General features: G+C 44.0%; 1 protein-coding gene across 5 annotated transcripts in view; it reads right to left on the reverse strand.

The window, feature by feature from the left end:
- LOC140917716 (ligand of Numb protein X 2-like) overlaps positions 1-14,329 on the reverse strand; it is a 45,530-nt gene extending 31,201 nt beyond the window's left edge. For 3 of the 5 annotated variants that reach the window (XM_073361081.1, XM_073361083.1, XM_073361080.1), the window contains exon 1: positions 13,835-14,200. The gene's annotated coding sequence lies outside the window, so the exon portion shown is untranslated. Of the gene's footprint in view, positions 1-13,834; positions 14,201-14,285 lie in introns of those variants that run through there. The other 2 variants (XM_073361082.1, XM_073361079.1) reach the window with 2 other exon arrangements.
- Positions 14,330-22,205: the final 7,876 nt, after the last annotated feature.

Consider the following 22,205-nt stretch of genomic DNA (forward strand, 5'->3'; position numbering starts at 1 on the left):
GAACGCGCTGCCCCACTCTGCTTCTCTGCCCCCTCCCCCGGCTTCCTGGGAACCAGCTGTTAGGCGGGAAGCCTGGGAGGGCTGAGAAACAAGTGGCGGCTTCACACTCAGGCCGAGGGTGGTGGAGGTGAGCTGGGGCGGGGAGCGGTTTCCCTGCCCCCTCCCCCCCCGGCTGAGGCACGGGTGGCCCTCCTCGTGCCCCCCCGCCCCAGCTCACCTCCGCATCCCTGGGCCTGAGCAGGAAGCCGCTGCCTGCTTCTCAGCCCACCCCGGTTCCCGTGCAAACAGCTGATTCGCGGGAAGCCTGGGGGGGGGAGGGGGCGCGGAGAAGCAGAGCGGGGCGGTGCGTTCAGGGGAGGAGGTGGAGGCGAGCTGGGGCTAGGGGTGGGATAGGGAGCTGCCAGTGGGTGCTCTGTACCCACCAAGTTTTCCCCTTGGGTGTCCAGGGCTGGAGCACCCATGGAGTCGGCGCCTAAGGCACCACTTTTGGTCGGTTAAATTTAGAAGCCCTTTTAGAACCGGTTGTCCCTCACGGAACAACCGGTTCTAAAAGGGCTTCTAAATTTAACAACCGGTTCTACCAAACCAGCTCCAGCTCACCACTGACCTTAGAGACTAACAAATTTGAGCATAAGCTTTCGTGAGCTACAGCTCACTTCTTCGGATGCAATCAGTGGAAAATAAATTTCAGTGTAGAGTACTTAAGGTATTCCCAGAGCACAAGAACAGAGGACTAGACCTAGATGTTTTACTGCAGTCAAAGTAATTCCATTGACTTCAGTTGTGCTACTTGCAATTTACACCCAGGTAAAAGATCAGAATCCAGCTCAGGCTCTTTCAAATATCCAGACAGTACAGTATTGTTCATACTGAGGATCTGTCAGCATTTCTATTATACACCATCTCCTCTTCTCATTTTAAAACTATCCCATGGAAATTCTCTTCAGAATGAGCAGTACTGCTTCAGGTCCCCAGTATGATACAAGTTTTTTAATGTTACAGCATATTAGTTGCATTTGTTACAAGACCATAAAATGTTTTAAAGCTATTGCCTGTGAAATGACACCTTTACAAAGGAAGATGTAGCTGACTTGTTGAATGGCATCTACTGGGAAATAATTAGTACCTTAAGCTTCCTGGGAAAGTAAAACAAATCAGACAAGACAGGCAAATAAGAGGTACAGAATTTGGAAACTTTCATTACTGCACTTTTATGAATATTCACTTCTTGGACTAGTTCATGATACTGCAAGATCATTGATCTGGCAATTCTAACATTTTAAAGCAAAGGGAATCTATGCTTGAGTCTTTTCTTACTTACAACAGTGTAATTTGATTTGATTTTTCAATAATTATTCCTAATTCACATCCATGTAACACAAAAAGAATCTAGCCCTGTCATTAAATGAACATTGTCTGGGTAATAATTCCAAAACGGTTCCCTCTCACCACCTTTTTTATTAAAAAGGTACCATACATATTTACAGAAGTGTCTAAATACAATTATCGCAAAGACCTAAACAATGGGTCTCTTGAGGGCCAAATGCAACAGGGATTCAATGGTATGTAAATTGTTCAGAAGACAAATTTTAGGTGGTAAAGTAGTTTTAATTCATGATTATTTTAATTCAAAATGTGTAAAATTAATGCCAGGAAACCAGAAGTAGTGGTAGGTGTAGCAGGAAAGGCAGCTAGCAAGTTGCTTTATCATTTTCCCTCCAGACTGCCACATACCTTATTTATTATACATTTTTGTTAAGGCTTTTTCTGCTACACCCATCTCCCCTCACTTCTCTCTTTGATACACACTTTGAACTTAGCAGATATGTCTGTCGAAAAAAATAAGTTTATACGGTTGTTACTCTATCCTTAAACTGATGTTTGTCTAAGCAAGTAGTTTTGTTGAGGGGAAGGGAAAAGGCATCCAATGGGGCAATTTAAGGATCAAAAGTGTCTAAACTTAATTAACAATCTGAACTTCTCCTGCAATTAAAACACAACGTCCAAACCAAAACGACTAGGAGACCTGAAGTTAAGACTCAGGCTTCATCCAGGTAGCTAGTAGAGAGCTTCTTTCCAAGGTTTTGATATGCTTTTGAGAAGAAGAGATGAAGACCATGTGTCTATCAACTACATAGACAATAGGAATTCCTAATACACATCCTCCTGTGTCTCTGTAAATTCCATTTATTTTAAAGAAGGGAAGATTATACTAAGTCAGCATTATGGTTTACAGGATCTTAAATATGTAATGTGCAGAGGCACGTCTTTGGCATATGCCTTTGTTCCAGTAAAACCCTGCCAGCTACTGCAGTAGCTTTAATGAGCACATGTGAATGCTCATACCAGATCTGGATGTTGTCCATATAATACATGTAAGAAGAAAGCAGCACTACTTTCCACCCACCACAATAATTCCTGAAGATTTTATGGTGAGCAGCATTCCTCACATTATACGACTGTATTTGAAACTGGGAAACTTTTATAAAATTCAGTATTAAAGACATCTACCCATTGTCATATACCAGTGAAAGTAATATGGGGTGGGGAATAGTGTTTGAGATGACAGTTCCCATCCTAGTTTAAAAGGGGACTTTACAGAATGTTGTTTTAAAATTACTCCATCTAAACATCAATCCACTTATCAATATCCCAAGATTTGCAATTGCTGCTTTTGCAGATTATATGGCAGTTCTATACTGACCCCTTATTTCTTATGGGGAAGTCCTCTAGACTTTAATGTAGATTAAACCAATATCTTAATATAAATTAATTTTAGAGCTTTTTACAGTCATACCTCAGAATTATATTCCTGCGCTAGAATTCTCTATTTTCTGTAGGATAGCTGAAATACCCATAGGAAGATTATTTTCTACAGGACATTTGCATAAGGAATCAAATTTTTCCACCACAAGTGATCTGGCAATGAAGTAGCAAGGATAGATTCTGCCTTCTCTTACATCAGAGATGTACATGAAAGCAGAATTTTACCCAGTGTGGTGGAATGTGTTTCATCCCAGTCAATTTCATAGCCATGGATAAAGATGTCAGTTGCTGGATTTTGACTTTTTAACGGCAAAATGAAGCAGTGAGGGAAGCTGAACTGTGAATGAAAGTTCCTCAGTAAGACAAATTTTGCTCTGTTATATTGGCGTTGCATGAAAATCTGATGAAGATAGCCCAATGTACCTTCTTGGGACATTAGGGACTCAATCTGTCTCACTGTGCTGAATTCAGGTTTATCAGAGGCAACCCAAGAGCATATCTAGGAGACAGGTTTCAAACTGCCCTTCTGAGATTCCCCAATTCTGGGCCCACACTACACTGGACTGATCCTCCAGGCTGCTCTAAGCTGTGCCAGGCGACAACAGCAGTTGTTGGCTGTGCCACTATGGCAGATCCACGCCACCCATGGACACCAACAATCAACAGTGAGGTGATCTGCCCAGGTTAGAGTTTCTGGAGGTAGAGGCCAATGCTGGAACAAAGTTTGAGCCTATCTTTTTTCCATATGTAAACTACAAACTGTCTAATTAAAGCTATTCTTAATTAAAGCTATTCTTAAAAACAATTGTTTTCTGGACTCTTCCCCCCCCATATCTTAATTGAATATGGGGGAGAAAAGTGAAAAGCAGCTCATCATTATTTAAAACTTCAGAATTCTAGACAGTAGAAGCAGAAAAGACCATTGAATTATCCAATCTGCCACCTTCTGCATGTTTACAGGCAGAAGAGTTTTCTGACTTTTTTAAAAAAATATTTAGGATTGTATTCTGTTCTCAGTTACACCTATGCAATTCCACCAGCTTCAATATGGTTATGTGGATGTAATTTAGGGCAGGATTTTGTCCTTTCATGTAAGAATTTTCTTGGCTGTTTCTTACTGAATTTAGAGACTAGCAAAAACAACAAAACTTGTTTCCTTTTCCTCTGTTTTTTTTCCAGCTGTGCACTTTTTTGAATTTACTAAGATAAGGTCAGTCTGAGCCAACATCAGAAATATCAATAGCTTCTGTAGAACCATTGTTACCCTATGCTGTGTGCGTGCATGTACATAGTTACACTGAGTATGTAGATATTTCTCTTTAGTTTCTTCTCCTTTCTGGTTAAAGTTGCTGGAGTGATGACACAAGAGACTGAAGTCCTCTTTTTATCCACAAAAACAGGGCAGCGACAGCACACGCTTCCCCAGACTGTCACCTGCCAATACTCCTCAAGTTTGCCTTGATAGAATACACAAGAGAGGGAGGATGTTTTCTCTAGGCCTATTAATTTCTTGCCCTTTCTCCAAGACTGCCAACAAGGTGGCCAGCTGGCAACAACAACTGTACGGTTTTTAGTCACAAGGACGCTCATGCATTGCATTTATTTATTTCATACAGACTACAGAACACCCCACCCGATGGTAAGAACTTTTGGTTGCTAAAAAAGCGGCTGGATTCAAACAGGATACTTCATCAGACTAAGGCTCGCAGGGCAGGGACTGTCCCTGTCTATTCCTTACAGAGAACAATGTCAGCACATAAATCCCTGAATTCTCCCTTCAACTATTACAATCTGAACGGATATAGTTCCTGGTCATGATTCACTGTAGTTCTAATAGATGCAGAATTAAGGCCTAGCAAATGAAATCGAGCTGCAAAAATGCAAAGAATCTGGTCATTAAGTTTTTTCTTAAAAAAAAACGAACAAAAAAAACCAATAGTCCATAGAAAGGATTAACTGCCACTGAAAGATATTTATAGAATAAGTCTGCTATAGCTGTCAGAAAAAATAAATCTTCATAATTGGACATGCAGTATTTTATTCATAAATTAAAAAACTAGAAGGGACCTCCTGGATCATCTAGTCTAGCACTTCCCCTTCCCACATAGTTCCTGATACTGCAACTTTCTCCACATGAGCAGTTCCTCAAATTCATATGGAGACCCTTTGAACTCAGAGAGATTCTGTGCAGGTGTAGAGATCCACCCATACAAAGCCTGTTGCAAAATCCGGGACATAGAACTGAAGTCTTGATTTATCTCTGGATTTCTTTTTTTTGTAACCTCAGTTTACTAGTTTCCCCCTTTAGTTTCTAAATATTACCTCCAGATCCTTCCCCTGACCACCTTAGTAATACTTACTTTTCAGGAATTGATGATCACTTACATCCCCTCTATCACTTCTTCTAAACTCTACACTGCCAGTTATCTCATGCCTTTTAATACTCTGGTCATTCTTGTAGCCTTCTTTTGGACTATTTGAATGCTTACAATCTGAGGCGGGGGGGAAAGCTTGCCATGTGTTTTCATATTTTGTGAATCCACTCACTCCTGTGATGAGACCTCATGTGCCAAGTTTCAGTCCAGAGCAAAAATTTGTGTCTGAATTACAAACCCTAGAAAGTAAGGTGATAAGGGACTGTCAAGTGTTATGCTTAATTACAGGAGTGTTATCACTATAATAATCTGACCAAAAACAGGCAAACAAGCGGGGGGGCAGTGGAGGGGACAGCAATAATCAGATAAAACGCACTGACACCTGTGAGTAAGACAACAGCTGCAAACACTTTGGAAAGACATACAAATCAGGATAAAATGATGTGGTTTAATTTTCTGCAGCTTTAAGTAAAATTGGTGGAGCAATTTAGACAAGGATTTCTTACTGAAACAAAGAACTTGTGTATGAGAGCGTTGCGTGAAAATCTGATGAAGATAGCAGGAAGCACACAGTGAGTAACAAATGTCAAATGGTTTTTGTCTCCTATTAGAATAATTAAATGAGGACAGTACAATCTCCAATTTGTAAACTTGCCCAATTAACTATTTTTAGCAAGATTATAGAACTATACATCATCTGTAAAACAACTTTCAGTGCCACAAAACCAACAGCTACTTCAGTAAGTGGAGAAGGAAATTTTAAATATTTCCAAAATTATTACACACTAATCAAAATTTTTAATTTTAAAGTTATTGGGTTTCCCATTTTAAATGTAATATTACACAGAAGGTTTTATCAGCTGTGCTTGCAGCACACACTTTAGAAATCTGAAGCTAGAGAGAGGCCTGTTTGGTTAACAGATTCATTCATGGTATTGCTTGAGACATTATCCAGCTGTTTCTTCTCCCCCCCACCCCCATTACAATACCTATTTCCCAGGCTTTAAAACGTTCTCTCCACACACACCAACCTCTCCCAATAACCTCTCTGCACAGGTTAATGGAAACCTGAAACAAAAATCCACTTTCCTTAACGATTTTTCCTCCCTCAGCATTGGATACTTTGGACCTGATTCTCCACTCCATTATACCAGTTTCATGAGATAGTAATTCCCTTTTCTTTGGAAAGCCTGTGTAATGAAATGGAGACTCAGTGTGGGATTTTGTTTTTGGTTTTTTTCTTACTGTTACAGGACCACTCATGAGCTCTGGGCTTCAAATCATTAAGAGTGAGGTTCTGTGCAACAGTGTAGTCAAGGGTACACACGGCTAAACTGAGTTTACCCTCTTCTCATTTGGGGAATATGGAATTTAGGTTAGTTTACCCACTTCTTTTTCTACCACTAGGTTACTGGTGCTGCATCTTAGGGTATGTCTACACTTTGAGCTGGAGGTGTCATTTCCAACTCAAGAAGACATACCCGTGCTATTCTGATCAAGCTAGTGTGCTAAAAATAGTGGGTCACCATGGATGCGTGGATGGGATTGTGCTCATAGTGTCTAGCTGCTCACACTGTCACAACTACGTGCTATTTTTAAGGCACTAGCTCAATTGGAGCTAGCACAGAAATGTCTACTTAAGCTGGAAGTCACACCTCCAACTCAAAGAGCAGATGTACCTTTAAAGGTATAGCACATAATTAGGAGTCCAGGGGGCAGAGGGTGTCTATGATAAATTTAAGCTACATTGTGCCCTTCCAACTATGGCTTCTCTGGGGACAGCTGATGTCACCAGTGTAACTTAGACAAACCTGGGGTGTTGTCAAACTTATGGCAGTCTCCCTATGCTACCTAGAATCTCCACAGCACTGCATGTGTAGCCCTGTCCCAGGACACCCACTACACTAGTGCTGTCAAAGGAATCTTCAGAAGCCAGGACAGACTTTTCGTGGTCTTCCACAGTTGGATATAGGGCTTTATGCAGCTCTGACCCTTTCACCTGGCATAAAGGGACCAGAAAGAGGTTGAAGATCTCACTTTACATTTCTACTTTGTTTGTCCCACTGCAAAATAAGCAAAGTCAAATACTTCACTGCCATTTTAAAGAGAGAAAAATAAAGACCAAAAAGAATTGCACAGCCAGATCAAACAAAGTAAGGCTGGATTATTCCAGCTAAACAGCAGCCCTCAAATGTTCCTTCTAGACATCTTATGCTAACTTTTCCAGAAAGACACCCTTGATATAAATAGTTGAAAAAAGTCTTCTTAACTCTGACACCTCCCAATTCGCCACATAATCGTGTTGTCCTCTCCCTTGTCCTATCCTGCCCATGATGTTGTCATCTTCTGTTTTATTTATAGGCTCTTCTATTGCACTTATAACCATAGCATTGGATTATGTCCTATATAAATGAATTTAACCCCCCTTTGAGGTAAAGGAGCATTTCTCTATTAATTGTATTGAGTTTCAATTGGCTCTGCACAGGCCCATGCAGTTGTCTTTGTAGAAATGTGGCTCTGGATGATTTAGCTCTTTGAGGCAGGGACTTCACCTTCACCCGTATTGCAAAGAACAATTCAGGTTTATCGTGCTCTAAAAGAAGGATTTTACTTTATCTACTTTTCCTCTCAATCATAATCGAAAACTAGAAAAAAGTTCAGCTAAAATGGACGTGTCTTGATTTTATGCCTCATCCCTGGAAGCTGTGGTCCATATGCAACGCTCAATAAAAACAAACTTTTGGACCCTCAGATAGCTAATTAGGCCATCCCTACTTTCAGCAGCTCACAAAATGAGCAAGACTGACTATTTCAGATTACGAGGCATGACGCAAAACTGAAACAGTATCTTATTACAGCAATAAGTGTCTTTTCTCATCAGCTCCATTTTTTCCCCAACTATTATCTGAAACCATTTATTTTTCCTTGTTTGTCAATAGATCACATTTCTCTATTCCCTCTATTATTCACCTATCACTGTATTATTCAACTCTCAAGTGTTCTGCATAAAGAACACTATTCCAGTTAAATTGCACTTTGAGATTACTGTCAAGTTAAAACTCAATTCTTTAAGGAAAAAAAAAAGGGTAATTCTGAAATTATTAGTGCTTTATGTCCATAGATCTCAAAGCACTTTAAAAAGGTGGATGAACACATTACTCCTGTTTTATAGAGGGGGGAATTAAGGTACAGAAAGGATGAGAAGCTTGCCCGAAGTCACATAATGAGAAAATAACAGTCAAAAAATAGAACCTAGGTATCCTGACACCTATAAACCACAATGCATTATTTCTGTTAATAACAACACCTAATGAAAAGGAAGACTTACTCTTTGTATTTCACCTAGGTTGGACTGTTCAGTAGATTGATCAGTTTCCTTTTTGTTTACAGTTCATTTCTACAGGCTTTCTTATTCTCTCTCACAGCTAACACCCGCCCAATACTGCAATGTTCCCTGGGACCATATAGTCACGAATAACCCCCAAAACTTCTCATTGACTTTTAAATGTCACTTACTCACCTCTAGTAAGATCAGTTGTAGAGCTGTATTGTGGGGTTCATAATACCTACATTTTGAGGCTAATCTACCTGTACGTACCCAGAGGATGCCCTTTCAATTGGTATTTAAGGGCACTCGTTTTTTGTTGTAGCTTTCGAAAGTCAGAGAAGTTCTAACCCTAAAATTAACAAATCCCAGTTGCCTGCAGAAGCCTTGGTGTCACCAATCAAACAGGCTGAGCAGAGCTCTCCGCATCGGAGAAGCCTAGCCCCTTGTGTGAGGTGCCCAGCATTGCTGCCTAAACATCCCTCCCACTTGAGTCCTAAGGAACACACTTGCTGACTGGTGGCTGTCTCCCCTGCAGGTCCCAAATGCAGGTGTGGTGCTCCTGGCATAATCTGCAGCTGGTAGTAGTTACTGACACCTAGGTATTCTGTTTTGCTGCCCTGTTAACATTTGCTGTTTTGCCTTTCTCCAGCCTCTGGTCCAGGGGTAGCAAACTTTGACATATGGGGGCACTCCCATCACATTTTACTATCATTGTGAAATCTCTATTTTAAACTTGGACACATGAAGATATTTTTGTGATTTAGAAAAGCACTCTACGGAGTTAAAATTCAGTGTTATTGTAGGTAAAACCCTGAATGAAGGTGTTATTTCTTTACTAGTCTCTTTCCATTGTAGTTTAGGTCATATGGTTTCTATATGAAACAAACATTTAATGCATACAAAACACTGAAAATATCAGACATCATTGTGAACAGTTTTGAATACATATGAATACCTTTTATATACAAGGTATTAAGCAGAAAATCCACCTTGTTCCGTATTACAGTCTCCCCACCCCATTGTCACAGTTACACATATTAAAAACAAGTTTTCAAAGCAAAATGTGAACTTCTGTACTTTGCCACGTACACGCATTGCCCTATGATCTTATTTCAGAGATATTTTCTCAGGCCTTTTTATCAGTGAGGAAACTGAAGTGCCTTGTCTTTCTTTTTCTTCCCAACCCCCCCCCCCCCTTTTAAAACCTCAGGACAGTTCATACATCTTATCTACTCAGATTTTAAAAAAACAAAAAAAACAAAAACACCTTTGTTAGCAGTGAGGAAAAGGCGTAAAGGCTGGATTCAGAAGGAACTAGGCATTGTGATGCCGAGTATTGCAATGCCCAACTTTTAGGTGCCTAGAAAAAAAAAGAAAATCACGAACAACAGTGTGCTCCATCTCAGTTAGATTCCTAGGCTCCCTATATAACAAATGGGGAGATAGGTGCCTGAGACTATAAGCCACAAAGCCAGCTCACTAAGCAGGGAACTGCCAAACCTAACCAATGTGAGATGCCCATGAGGGATGTGTCCTAAACCCCACCCTGCTCCGAGTTCAGAGCCTAAATTGAGACTGCAAGGATGCACCTCTCTCTGCTAGCACTTCACAACCGGGAATCCTTCTACTGGAGTCAGGCAGTTTAGGCACCTAAACTAAGTTGTTTCTTTGAGAAAGAACTAGACAGGTACCTAACTCCACACAAAACAGCAGCAGCAGGTGGTGGTGATGTCACTGCCTTCCTTATAACTTTTAGCTCAGTGTTAAGCACACTCACCTGTGATGTGGGACTCCCCTTCTTCAAATCCTCTCTCCCTTTCTGCCTGAGGGGGAAATTGAACCCCAGTCGTCCGCATCCCAAGCCAGTGCTCTAACCACTGCACTAAAAGTTATATGGTGGGTGAGGATAGCGCACCCACCTCCTCCTCCAGCCAGATTTTGAATGGGACCTTATCCAGTAGGCAAGCTTACTAGAGCATGCCTACTAGATCAGGCACTACACATATGCATTCACCCACCTGTCTTATCTCCCCTGGTTTGTGAATGGGTCTGGAGTGTATGCAGGAGATAAGCCTAGAGTAAGGCAGCAGTGCACATGCTCAGAGAGACAGAAACTAAGGCAGCATGGGAACTTCAACTTGGAAAATGTAAGTGCTGTGTGAATTTAGGCACCTACAGAGTTCGTCAGGAGTTTTGTGAATCATAGTGGAGCCTAAAACTGAGGCACTTAAGTCTGAAGTTTAGATGCCTAAGTATCTTTGTGAATCTAGCCTTAAGTCTCTCTAACATGGCCATACTATGGAGTGTACATGCCTGGCTAGTTCAGATCTTGCTAAGAATGTCAGCCTCCTTCTTTCCAAGACATTTCTCCATATTGTCAGCATATCCATCCCTTACAGCAGACATACGCATGCTCTGGCACTGATCAGCCACTGATGTGAGGTGGCTGTTTTAAGGAGATATAACATTCCCCCCCTTGAGCTCCGATTAGCTCAGCTATCAGATGAGTAAACAGGGAATGACCTGCCAGGTGGGTTGCCTACAATGAAAATATCCTATATAGCTGCAGAAACAAATGCAGAACATGTCTAGAAACTGCCACACCCTATTTCTGGGCCAGGTGATCAGCCCAGCACTCTGCATCTGTGCTGAGACACAACATCACAATGTTTTAAGTGAGCTGAACATATTTTTCCTGTAGCCTATCAGACCGAGTCCTCACTCCTTTGTGAACATGACAGTCATGGACTCATTAATATTACCATCATAATGTAAGAAAGGCGTAAGAGACAATGCTGGGTTTGTACGTTAAATTTTCCTGAGAGCACACAGTAAGAGAAGGTTTACATCACGTTTGGTAAGCGAGCTGGGTAGAGGATGAGATAAAAAGGACTCTTTACAATTTAAAAGATGAAAAATGTGGGCCAACTGGTTAACTCTAATGGGACAAGAGTGCCACCATTTCATAGTCATTGCTTATAGAGGGAGCCTAACTGTAAGTGATCAACACTCTGTATGGGCACAGCAGGATCTACCATGCCACTGTCAGGCCTTCAATCTCCTCATCACAAAAGATGTCCTGACCAGCACAGGGCAGAGAGAAGGAGTAAGATCACCTTAAATTTGAATCTTAAACCACATATCAATTTTGGTCTTATAAAATTTAAATATCCATGAAACATTATAAAGGCTTTTCAACACAGGGCAACCCTCAGGAAAGTTAAGATGAAAAGGAGGGAAGCAATGGAGCACTTTGGACTTAAAAAATGAAATGTGAGTTGCACCTGAACTATACAAAACTTTTGAAACATTCAAGCCAGGTCGAAGACCTGATGATTAATAATGTTTTGGGGAAGGACTCCTGACATCTTCCATGATTGCTCTGACTGCCATTGTCAAAACTAAGGACACTTGTTTGGAAGTAAAGAGCGTCCCCACAGAGGTTTAATGTGCTATAATTATGTGCATTAACTTCACACCTTTAGTGTGTCCATGTAGATTCTTCCTTAGTAAGTAAAAAGAAGGGAATAAGGGAAATTGGGGGGGGGGCTCTTAATTTTTTTAGTTTAAAATGCTTTAACTAATCTTCCATGCCACCCACACAAATTGCGGATATTCAGGGGCAATTACCTCCAATGGCAAAGAGCAGTGTTACTCCCATAATCGCTATCAGAGTTGTCAAACTATGAACAACATCTTCATTTAACATCTGAGTCAGTATTATAGTCTGTCTCCTCAATGCTAAGAAAATGTGTTTTTACCACAGAATAACTAACATGCATTAGCTTTCCCACTGTAAGAACACAGGAGACACGGCACTGTACTTTCACTAAAAGGCAAACTAGGTGAGATAAGCGCTGTGCTCCCCTCCCAAATAATGCAAAGGAGTGACAGAATAATTCATTTAAAAAAACCTCTTTGATTTTGGCAGCACAAAACAGTAAACTTGTCAAAATGAAGATCACTGAAATGACACAATATCGCATATAAGAGGATATAAAATTAAAACGCAATTAGAAATATAAACAATTCAGTAGAAGAAAAGATGCATGCAACAAGTGAAGTAATAGAAGAGTAAAGTATGTGTTTCAGTGTTTGCAGGGTGGAGGATTACTTACACAAAAATAAGGATCTGTAATATATTTTCAATTAAAGTGTGGGGGGGGGTGTGGAGGGAAATCATGTCCAAAATGGTATTGAATATTATAGGAATGTATTACGTGGAAGGATTCTTTGGGAAAGGTAACAGTATATGCATGTAGCTAGTGCACCCTAAAGGCTCAGAAGAACCTAAACAAAAAGGCAAGAAGAACCTAAAATATATTTATTTAATTTCATAACTTTAGAATGCATAACACATTTTTTAATTCTTGTGGTTGTCAATCTTGGTTGCATATCTATGTTTAGTAAAAATTATAGTAGAAATTTGCCTTTGCAAAAGATTTCATAGAAGATAGCATAGTACCCTTAGGCCAGATTTTTTAAAGGTATTTAGGTGACCAGTGGGATTTTCAAAAGCATCTAGGTGCTTTCAACCTGGCCTTTAGTGAATACTTGGGAATGAAGTTATACACACAAGTGATGACATGTGAAAAAGCACTAGAATGCTGCCTAGAGAAGCAAAATAAATTGACAAAGGCAATCCCATTGGCAGATCAAAGGAAACTGAAGGAAAATTTGACACCAACCCAGAAACTCGGTCAGCCTTTATATCATATAATCCTAAAGAATAAACTTGCATTATAGAAGAACAAAAATGTAGAATTAAAAGTTGTAATTAGAAAAATTACAATAAAAACGGGAACCATTTATACTAGAAACAACGTGAGGGTATTGCCAAAGCTACTAGCAACTACAAATATTTTCAATTATTATTTGCTATTACAATATGAATTAAATCCCACACGGCCATTCCTCTGCAAGGTTTACAAAGGTACACGATGAAGAGTAATAAAAACAATTTTAAAAAGTATATAAAGGAGACCCGAGAGTGACAGGGGACTGCCGGAGTGGGACTGTCCTTGTCATCAGAACAGTGAGCGAAGCCGAGCCTGTCAATTGCGATGAGGCTTTATTTATGCAGCCCCATACACTCGCAAGGGACTATTTTAAAAACACTACAACGATGTGTGTCAATTACCGCCGGTGGGGGAAATCTGTAAAATATTTTACCCAGCCCAGTCGCCTTTAGCAGCCCGGTACAGAACTGGAGCTGCCCTGTGCCTCTCCTCCCCCGCCCCTACAACCAGCTCCCCCATGGGGGCCACCTCCCTGCCCGGGGCCGGGCACCAGACGGGGAGCCCCTGGGACCCTCCTTCCAACCAGCCCCCCCCGGGGGCGCAGTCGCTGCCCGGCTGGGACTCACCTGGCGGCGCCCGGTCCCGGCCCGGCCTGTTGCGGCGGCGGCGAGCGCGGCTCGGCCGGCGAGTTTCCGGGCGGGGGAGAAAGCCGAAACCCGCGTGGGGGGAGGTGGGGAGGAGGAGGCAGCGCAGCCGCTCAGGTGTCTGCACCCGCCCAGCAGCGACGCCCCGCCCGGCACCGTGCTGCTGGCGCCGCCGCCCGCTCGCCAGCGCCATGCCGGCAGCCTTCGCTTCCCCAGTGCCCGCTCCCCAGCCCCGGGCGGGCGCGCGCGCGGCACCCTGGGCTCCCCCAGCACGCGCCCCGCCGAGGTCCCTGGCCGGTTGGGGGGGGGGGGGGGTGTGACGGGCACCAACGCCTGCCCGGCGCCGCGCGCACCAGCCCCCTCGGCAACCGCGCGCTCAAACTTGGGCGCCGCGCCCCTCCCCCCTGCGGCGCGCCGCTCCGCTCAGACACACCCGGCGGAACGGCCGCAGCACCTGGCGCGGAACAGCCTGACGGGCGGGGCCCGCAGCTCGGGCTCGGCTTCCCCCACGGCTCAGCGATGAGAGGGGTTGGGCAGCGCGGGCTTTCCTCTCAGCCCCTGTCTAGATTAGGAGGAGAGAGGGCTCAGCCTGGCGCCTCTCTCTCTGGGGGAACTCCTCTGCCGCTTCCTGTCTTCCTCTCTCCTGGCACTTGGCCCCCAGAGGGGAGAGGGACATACGCACTGCAGTGATACCCGGGTGGTTTGCTGCCCAGTGCCCATGCAGATACCACTCTGTCTAGTCTCCCCTCCTCAGGGAAGTAAGAGAATGTCATTACACTGCTGCCACTCCCAAAAGTGTGCCCTTTTCTTATAATGAATGGAAGAAAGAAGATTGGCCTGAGACCATATAAAGCCGCTGCACACATCAAAACAGGGGCCTATATAGTCTGCATAACAGTGTGAAAGCTACCCCCACTTTAAGTCCTGCTTCCAATGGGGGGAGTCAGTAACCGGTCAATTAATAGTGCATAGACTGAGAAGCAGTTGGATGTCACTGTTCAGCTTGTATGAGTCTGGCCAAATGTAAATAAAAATTATACATATTTGGGGTGTATCCCTCTCCTTCCTTCATATGTTGCTTGTCTTCTTAATCCCCAGTCCATTCAATGGGACTGTTTGTAAAGCTTAAAGTTAAACTCATGACAACTAAGCACCTGGCATTTTTGCAGGTTGAAGTCTCAGAGTTAAGCTGTTTGGTACAGGGATTGTGTCTTCACATCTGTGTGTGCAGACAGTGTTCTAGGGCAGTGGTTCTCAACAGGTCCACAGCCCCTTGCGGGGCCATGAGCCAGTTTCAGGGGGTCTGCCAAGCTGGGCCGGCGTTTGATTTGCTGGGACCTAAGGCAGAAAGCCCAAGCCTGAGCTCTGCCATGCAGGGCCGAAGGAGCTGAAGCCAAGCCCCACCGCACGGGTGGAGGGGCTGTGTTGCTGTGCAGGTCGCCTGGATGGCTAGCTAGCTGGTGGAGGGGCTGTGGCTGTGTAGGTCAGCCATGAAGTCAATGAGAACAAAGTGCCCAGCCAGGATGAACATGGACCATGACACACGCTTGTCGAAGATACCCCTCACGTCTTGACAGAACTATTGATCAGCACCAGAAACAAGGTTCAGACTGAGTAAGTAAACCAAAAATAATGTTCACTTTTTTATTTTTGTACCTGTATTATCCTTTTCTTTTTTAGATTCTATATGTACGTGTGTTTAACTGTATGACTATTAATTTAATACACCTTTTAATCTACTGGATATGCATAAAAACAGAGGTGGCACAGGTGGGCCATGGAGTTTTTATAGCATGTGGGGGCAGGGAGCGCTCAGAAAGTAAAAGGTTGAGTCTGCTGTTCTAGGATATTCTGCAGGTGCCTAGCACTGGCTTGATTTAACTTTTAAGGTTGTCTCTAATCCTGCCTCCTTGATTCTTAGACCATCATCTGATATACTTAAACAATCTATGTAAAAATTCCACAAATACTGTGAAAATGTATGGGTCCTTTTGCTTTTTAAGGTTGGGAAAAAGGTGATTGATTGGCATATGCCACTTTTACCTAGCTGTACTCAAAATACTAGATGAAAGAGAAGAAAAAATAGGCTCTTAATAAAGCTGGCTGAAAAAATGCAGAACATATTTTGTAAATTACTTTTGCTGAAATTTCAATTTTTGACATCTTTCAGCTATACTAAAAGTTGGTCATAAACAGGAACATTTAAAAAAATGTTCATGGAAATTTTTGAAAATTCAATAATTTTCAAACGGCTCTTGTTCTTAATTTTATGACAGAGCAAATCCTAGAAGTCTGTGTTGATACCAGCCAATTTTGTGCCCATTTCAGCAGGGTTTCAGGAGGCAATGCTGAAAATGCCTGACTCCTGCCTGCACTAGCACTGAGAAACTGGTACTAAATTTGTGAATGTAAACCAAGTCAAAGAGACTAATGCTTTAACTACCACCAGTATTACCACGCTGCTGCAGTAGGTTTAGATGACTTTTAGGAAAAAAGACGAGATCTAGGAAAAAATCTTGCTACAGAGATGAAGGATAGCCTTTTAGTTAAGGCACAGACAACCAGGAGATCTAGGTTCAATTCCCAGCGCTGTCACAAGCTTCTTGTGTGACCTTCAATAGTTCACTTAATCTCTCTGTGCCTTGGTTCCCCATCTGTTAAAATGGGGATAATACTGCTTACCTCCCTGGCAGGATAGGGTTATGAATGGAGGTTGTTGGGAATATTCCAACAAAATGTTTTTTTATCTGACTCTGCCACTTGGTTGAAACCGAAATGTCTCACAGAAATATATTGGTTTCAACAAACTTTTGCCAAGCCACAGACTGGATTTTGACAGAACCCTGCCTGGTTTTCTGCCAGCTCACCTGGCAAGCTTCTAGGGAACTCAGGCTTTCAGGGTCCACAGCTCCAGGGTAGACCTACCAAGTGGGCTGCCCTCATGCCAGGGATCCCAGAGCTTCCAAGGTCCGTGTCTCTATGACAGCCTGATCATGCAGCCTGCTCTTCAGCCAAGGACCCCAAGGCTTTCAGGTTCCCTACCACAGAGTTGGAATCCTGGAAATATGAGTGTCCCAGTTTGAGATGGGGCTCTCAGGGTTTCTAGGTTCCCTGCTTCATGGTGTGGGATTCCCCTCACTAAAGGGCAGCTGAAAATTAAACAAAAACTTTGTCAAAGTGTCAGAATTCCCATGGGATGGAAATCCTGAGTTTTGAGCAGCTTTAGTCATGTGGTTACAATCAAGAATTTATCAGAGATTCTCACATAACACAGAGATGGATCCATAGTATATAACATATAATTAATGTGAACTAAGACTCTTCTCTCTATCTTCAGAACATTTCTGCAAATCCACCTGTTCCACAATGTATGCTAGCAACAATCTTTTGTTCGCCAAACTGTACCAAACTTATTTTCTTTAGACTGTAAGCTCTTGGGGAGTACTTTTTGTAGGGATTGAATGAGAAAGCTGGTTTTACAAAACCACTTCTATCAGGTTTCGGCTCTACAAAATCAGTACCTGAGGAAGATCTGGGTTTCATTTTATCTGAAATACCAACATTCAAGGAGATAGAGAAGGGCAGTTCACATAGAAAGTTCTGATTTTGGTATATTTCTGATTTATTGTTCAGCAGACTTACCAGTTGCAAGGCACATGTTTAGATATCTCACTATATAAATAAATGAGTTGATTTAAGGTTTCAGCTTGCCCCTATTACCCCCAACCCCATTTGTGGATGTTCTGCATGGATCAGTATCTGGGGTGGTGGAGTGGCTGAAGGAACAGCCATTTTCCATTGCATCATCCCACTGCACCCCAAACCGCACAGAGCATCCCATCTTAAGATCATCCTACAACAATTCATGTTCTGTCTAGGTACTTATATAGCCCCTGCCCCATCACCATAGTAGTGAAGTGCTCTGAACCCTCTGTGAAAGGGCCTTAGGAACAGAGGCCAGTAATGATCCATGGCAGCACAGCTCCAGGAACCATACTGCCTCATGAGCAGGAGGGACCTGTAGACACTGCAGAGGCACAGGGTATCTATAGAAACATAGAATTATAGAAATGTAGGGCTAGAAGGGATTGTAAGAGGTCATCTAGTCCAGTCCTCTGAACTGAGGCTGAACCAAGTATACCTAGTCTGCTACCACATGCCCTAGAATGAGGAAACTTTGGGTATATCTACACTACGAAATTAGGTTGATTTTATAGAAGTCGATTTTTAGAAATCGATTTTATACAGTTGATTGTCCGACTAAGCGCATTAAGTCAGCAATACCGTGGCTAGCATCAACTTACAGAGCAGTGTACTGTGGGTAGCTATCCCACAGTTACCACAGTCTCCGCTGCCCATTGGAATTCTGGGTTAAGCTCCCAATGCCTGATGGGGCAAAAACATTGCTGAGGGTGGTTTGGGGTACGTGTCGTCAGTCTCCCCTCCCTCCCTCACTCCCTCCACAAAAGCAATGGCAGACAATCGTTTCGCGCCTTTTTTCCTGGATTACCCGTGCATACTCCATACCACGGCAAGCACGGAGCCCGCACAGCTCACTGCTGCTGTTGTGAGCATTGTAAACACCTCGCGCATTATCCTGGAGTATGTGCAGAACCGGGCTAAGAGACGCCAGCAGGAGGACGTTTGTGATGAGGACATGGACACAGACATTCCTGAAAGCACGGGCTGTGGCAATTGAGACATCATGACAGCAGTGGGGCTGGTTGATACAGTGGAACGCCAATTCTGGGCCCAGCAAACAAGCACAGACTGGTGGGACCACATAGTGTTGCAGGTATGAGATGATTCACAGTGGCTGTGAAACTTTCCCATGTGTAAGGCCACTTTCCTTGAACTTTGTGAGTTGCTTGCCCCCCACCCTGAAGCGCAGGAATACCAAGATGAGAGCTGCCCTGACAGTTGAGAAGCAAGTGGCGATAGCTCTATGGAAGCTTGCAACGCCTGACTGCTACCGGTCAGTCGGGAATCAGTTTGGAGTGGACAAGTCTACTGTGGGGACTGCTGTGATCCAAGTAGCCAATGCAAACACTGACGTTCTGCTATAAAGGGTAGTGACTCTGGGAAATGTGCAGGTCATACTGGATGGCTTTGCTGCAATGGGGTTCCCTAACTGTGGTGGGACAATAGATGGAACACATATCCCTATCTTGGCACCGGACCACCTTGTCAACCAGTATGTAAACTGCAAGGGGTACTTCTCAATGGTGCTGCAAGCACTGGTGGATCACAAGGGACGTTTCACCGACATCAACGTGGGATGGCCGGGAAAGGTGCATGACGCTCGCATCTTTAGGAACTCAGAGCTGTTCAAGCAATTGCGAGAAGGGACTTATTTCCCAGACCAGAAAATTACCATTGGGGATGTTGAAATGGCAATAGTTATCCTTGGGGATTCAGCCTACCCCTTGCTCCCATGGCTCATGAAGCAGTACACAAGCAGCCTAGACAGTAGTAAGGAGCAGTTCAACTATAGGCTGAGCAAGTGCAGAATGGTGGTAGAATGTGCCTTTGGACGTTTAAAAGCTTGCTGGCGCTGTTAGCTGACTAGGTTAGACCTCAGCGCAACCAACATTCCCATTGTTATTGTTGCTTGCTATGTGCTCCATAATATCTGTGAGAGTAAGGAGGAGATGTTTATGGCAGGGTGGGAGGTTGAGGCAAATCGCCGGGCAGCCGATTTTGAGCAGCCAGACACCAGGGCAATTAGAAGAGCACAGGTAGGCATGCTGCGCATCAGAGAGGCTTTGAAAACCAGTTTCATGACTGGCCAGGCTACGGTGTGACAGCTGTGTGTGTTTTTCTTCTTGCTGCAAACCCGCCCCCTTTGTTGATTTTAATTCCCTGTAAGCCAACCACCCTCCTCACTTCGACCACAGCTGGCAAGGAAATAAAGTAACTATTGTTTTGAAACCATGCATTCTTTCTTTATTAATTAAAAAAAAAGTGAGATAACTGACAAGGTAGCCCAGGTGGGGTGGGGTGGGGTGCAGGAGGAGGGAAGGACAAAGCCACATTGCTTATTGTAGCCACACTACAAATCAAAACTGTTTGAATGACAGCCTTCTGTTGCTTGGGCCATCCTCTGGAGTGGTGTGGCTGGGTACCTGGAGCCTCCCCACCCCGCGTTCTTGGGTGTCTGGGTGAGGAGGATTTGGAACTTGGGGAGGAGGGCAGGCAGTTATACAATGGATGCAGCGGGGGTCTGTGCTCTTGTTGGCTTTCCTGCAGCTCCAACAGATGCTTCATCATGTCCGTTTGCTCCCACATTAGGCTCAGCATCGCCTCCTGCCTCTGCTCTTCATGCTCACTTAATGCTTTCCTGGCCTCTGCCACTGAATGCCTCCATGCATTAAGCTGTGCTCTATCAGTGCAGGAGGACTGCATGAACTCTGAAAACATGTCATCGCGAGTGCGTTTTTTTTGGCCTTCTAATCTGCGATAACCTCAGAGATGGAGATGATAGGGGGAACATAGAAACATTTGCACCTGGGGGAAGATAAAAAGGGAGAGTAAAATTTAAGATGGTACATTTCTGAGAACAAAAGGGAGACTCTTTCACAGTGAATCAAGCAATTCACAGCACATGCGACCTTGTACCTAAAGCACATTTTGCCTTTTATATTGAGCTCCTGCCAGTATGGTGACACATCACACATGGCTGGGCAACAGAATTTGGTTTCCAGGCAGCCATGGTAAGCCTTTTGGTATGTGGGGTTGGCTTCTTCCGCTGTCATAACATGTGGGAATGGTTTCAAACTGCAGCATCATCCTTTCCCATAGCAAGCAATGCTAGTTGGGTTTCAGAAAAAAGGAGGCTCTGTGGTTTTCAGGTGAATGTGCAGCACACACCTCTCCCCCCCTCACCCCCCACCTCATGGCTATTCTCTGGGATGATCCCTTCACCCCTCCCCCACCGCATGGCTATTCTCCGGGATGATCTCTTTTAGCCAAGTGCAAATAACCCAGCATGAACGGGGTCCTTTTACTGTTCCCTTACAAAAATTCCCCTATTTCAACCAGGTGACGGTGAATGATCTCTCTCTCCTGAGGCTAACACAGAAAGATAAAGACCAAATGTTGCTTGAATGTGACCAAAACCCAGGACCATTCGCTGCCATGCTTTGTGCTGCAATGATTCCAGAATACTTGCTACTGGCTTGTCATGGTAAAGCGTCCTACCGTGGAGGAAGAAATAAGGCAGCCCTCCCCAGAAACCTTCTGCAAAGGCTTTCAGAGTACCTCCAGGAGAGCTTCATGGAGATGTTCCAGGAGGATTCCTGCTCCATCCCCAGACACGTTAACAGACTTTTCCAATAGCTGTACTGGCTGCAAATGCATCCCAACTCTTCAGGGCAAATCAAACATTAAACACTATTGCTTTTAAACCCTGTACTGTAGTTACAAATGTGCACTCACCAGAGCTGCCTTCTCCAGCTTCAGGGTCGGGGATCCCGCCTTGGGAGGGTATTGGCTCCAGGATGATGAAAAGGTCTTGGCTGCCAGGTAGAATGGATTCACCGCTTGCCTGCTGCGCATTCTCCTCCTCCTCCTCTTCCTCATCTACGAAATCCTCTGCCCTGTTGCGTGAGACTCCCCCCTTGCAGGTGTCCCCGGACAGTGGTGGGGTAGTGGTAGGGTCCCCCACTAGAATGCCGTGCAGCTGATCATAGAAGCAGCATGTATGGGGCTCTGACCCGGAGCGACCGTTTACCTCCTTTGTCTTTTGGTAGGCTTGCCTGACCTCCTTAACTTTCACGCGGCAATGTTGTGTGTCCCTTTTGTTGTAGCCTTTCTCCACCATGCCCTGTGCGATTTTGGCATATATATTAGCATTTCTTCTTTTTGATCGGAGTTCGGCCTGCACAGATTCTTCTCCCCATACAGCAATCAGATCCAGTGTCTCCCTTTTGGTCCATGCTGGAGCTTGTTTGCAATTCTGGAGCGTCTGCATGGTCACCTGTGCTGCTGAGCTCGCCACGCTGACCAAACAGGAAATGAAATTCAAAATTTCCCAGGGCTTTTACTGTGTACCTGGCTAGTGCATTGGAGTTCAAAGTGCTGTCCAGAGCCGTCACGTTGGAGCACTCTGGGATAGCTCCCGGAGGCCAATACTGTTGAATTGCGTCTGCACTACCCCAAATTCGACCCAGCAAGGTCGATTTTAGCACTACTCCCCTGGCCGGGGCGAAGTAAAGATGTTGATTTTAAGAGCCCCTTAGGTTGACAGAACGGGGTTGGTTTTGTGGACGCATTAATTTTAAAATCGACCTAACACGACTAAATTCGACCTAACCCCATAGTGTAGACCAGGGCTTTGTCTGTGTTTGCCATG

Source organism: Lepidochelys kempii, chromosome 9, assembly GCF_965140265.1.
Source record: "Lepidochelys kempii isolate rLepKem1 chromosome 9, rLepKem1.hap2, whole genome shotgun sequence".
Classification (NCBI taxonomy): domain Eukaryota; kingdom Metazoa; phylum Chordata; order Testudines; family Cheloniidae; genus Lepidochelys; species Lepidochelys kempii.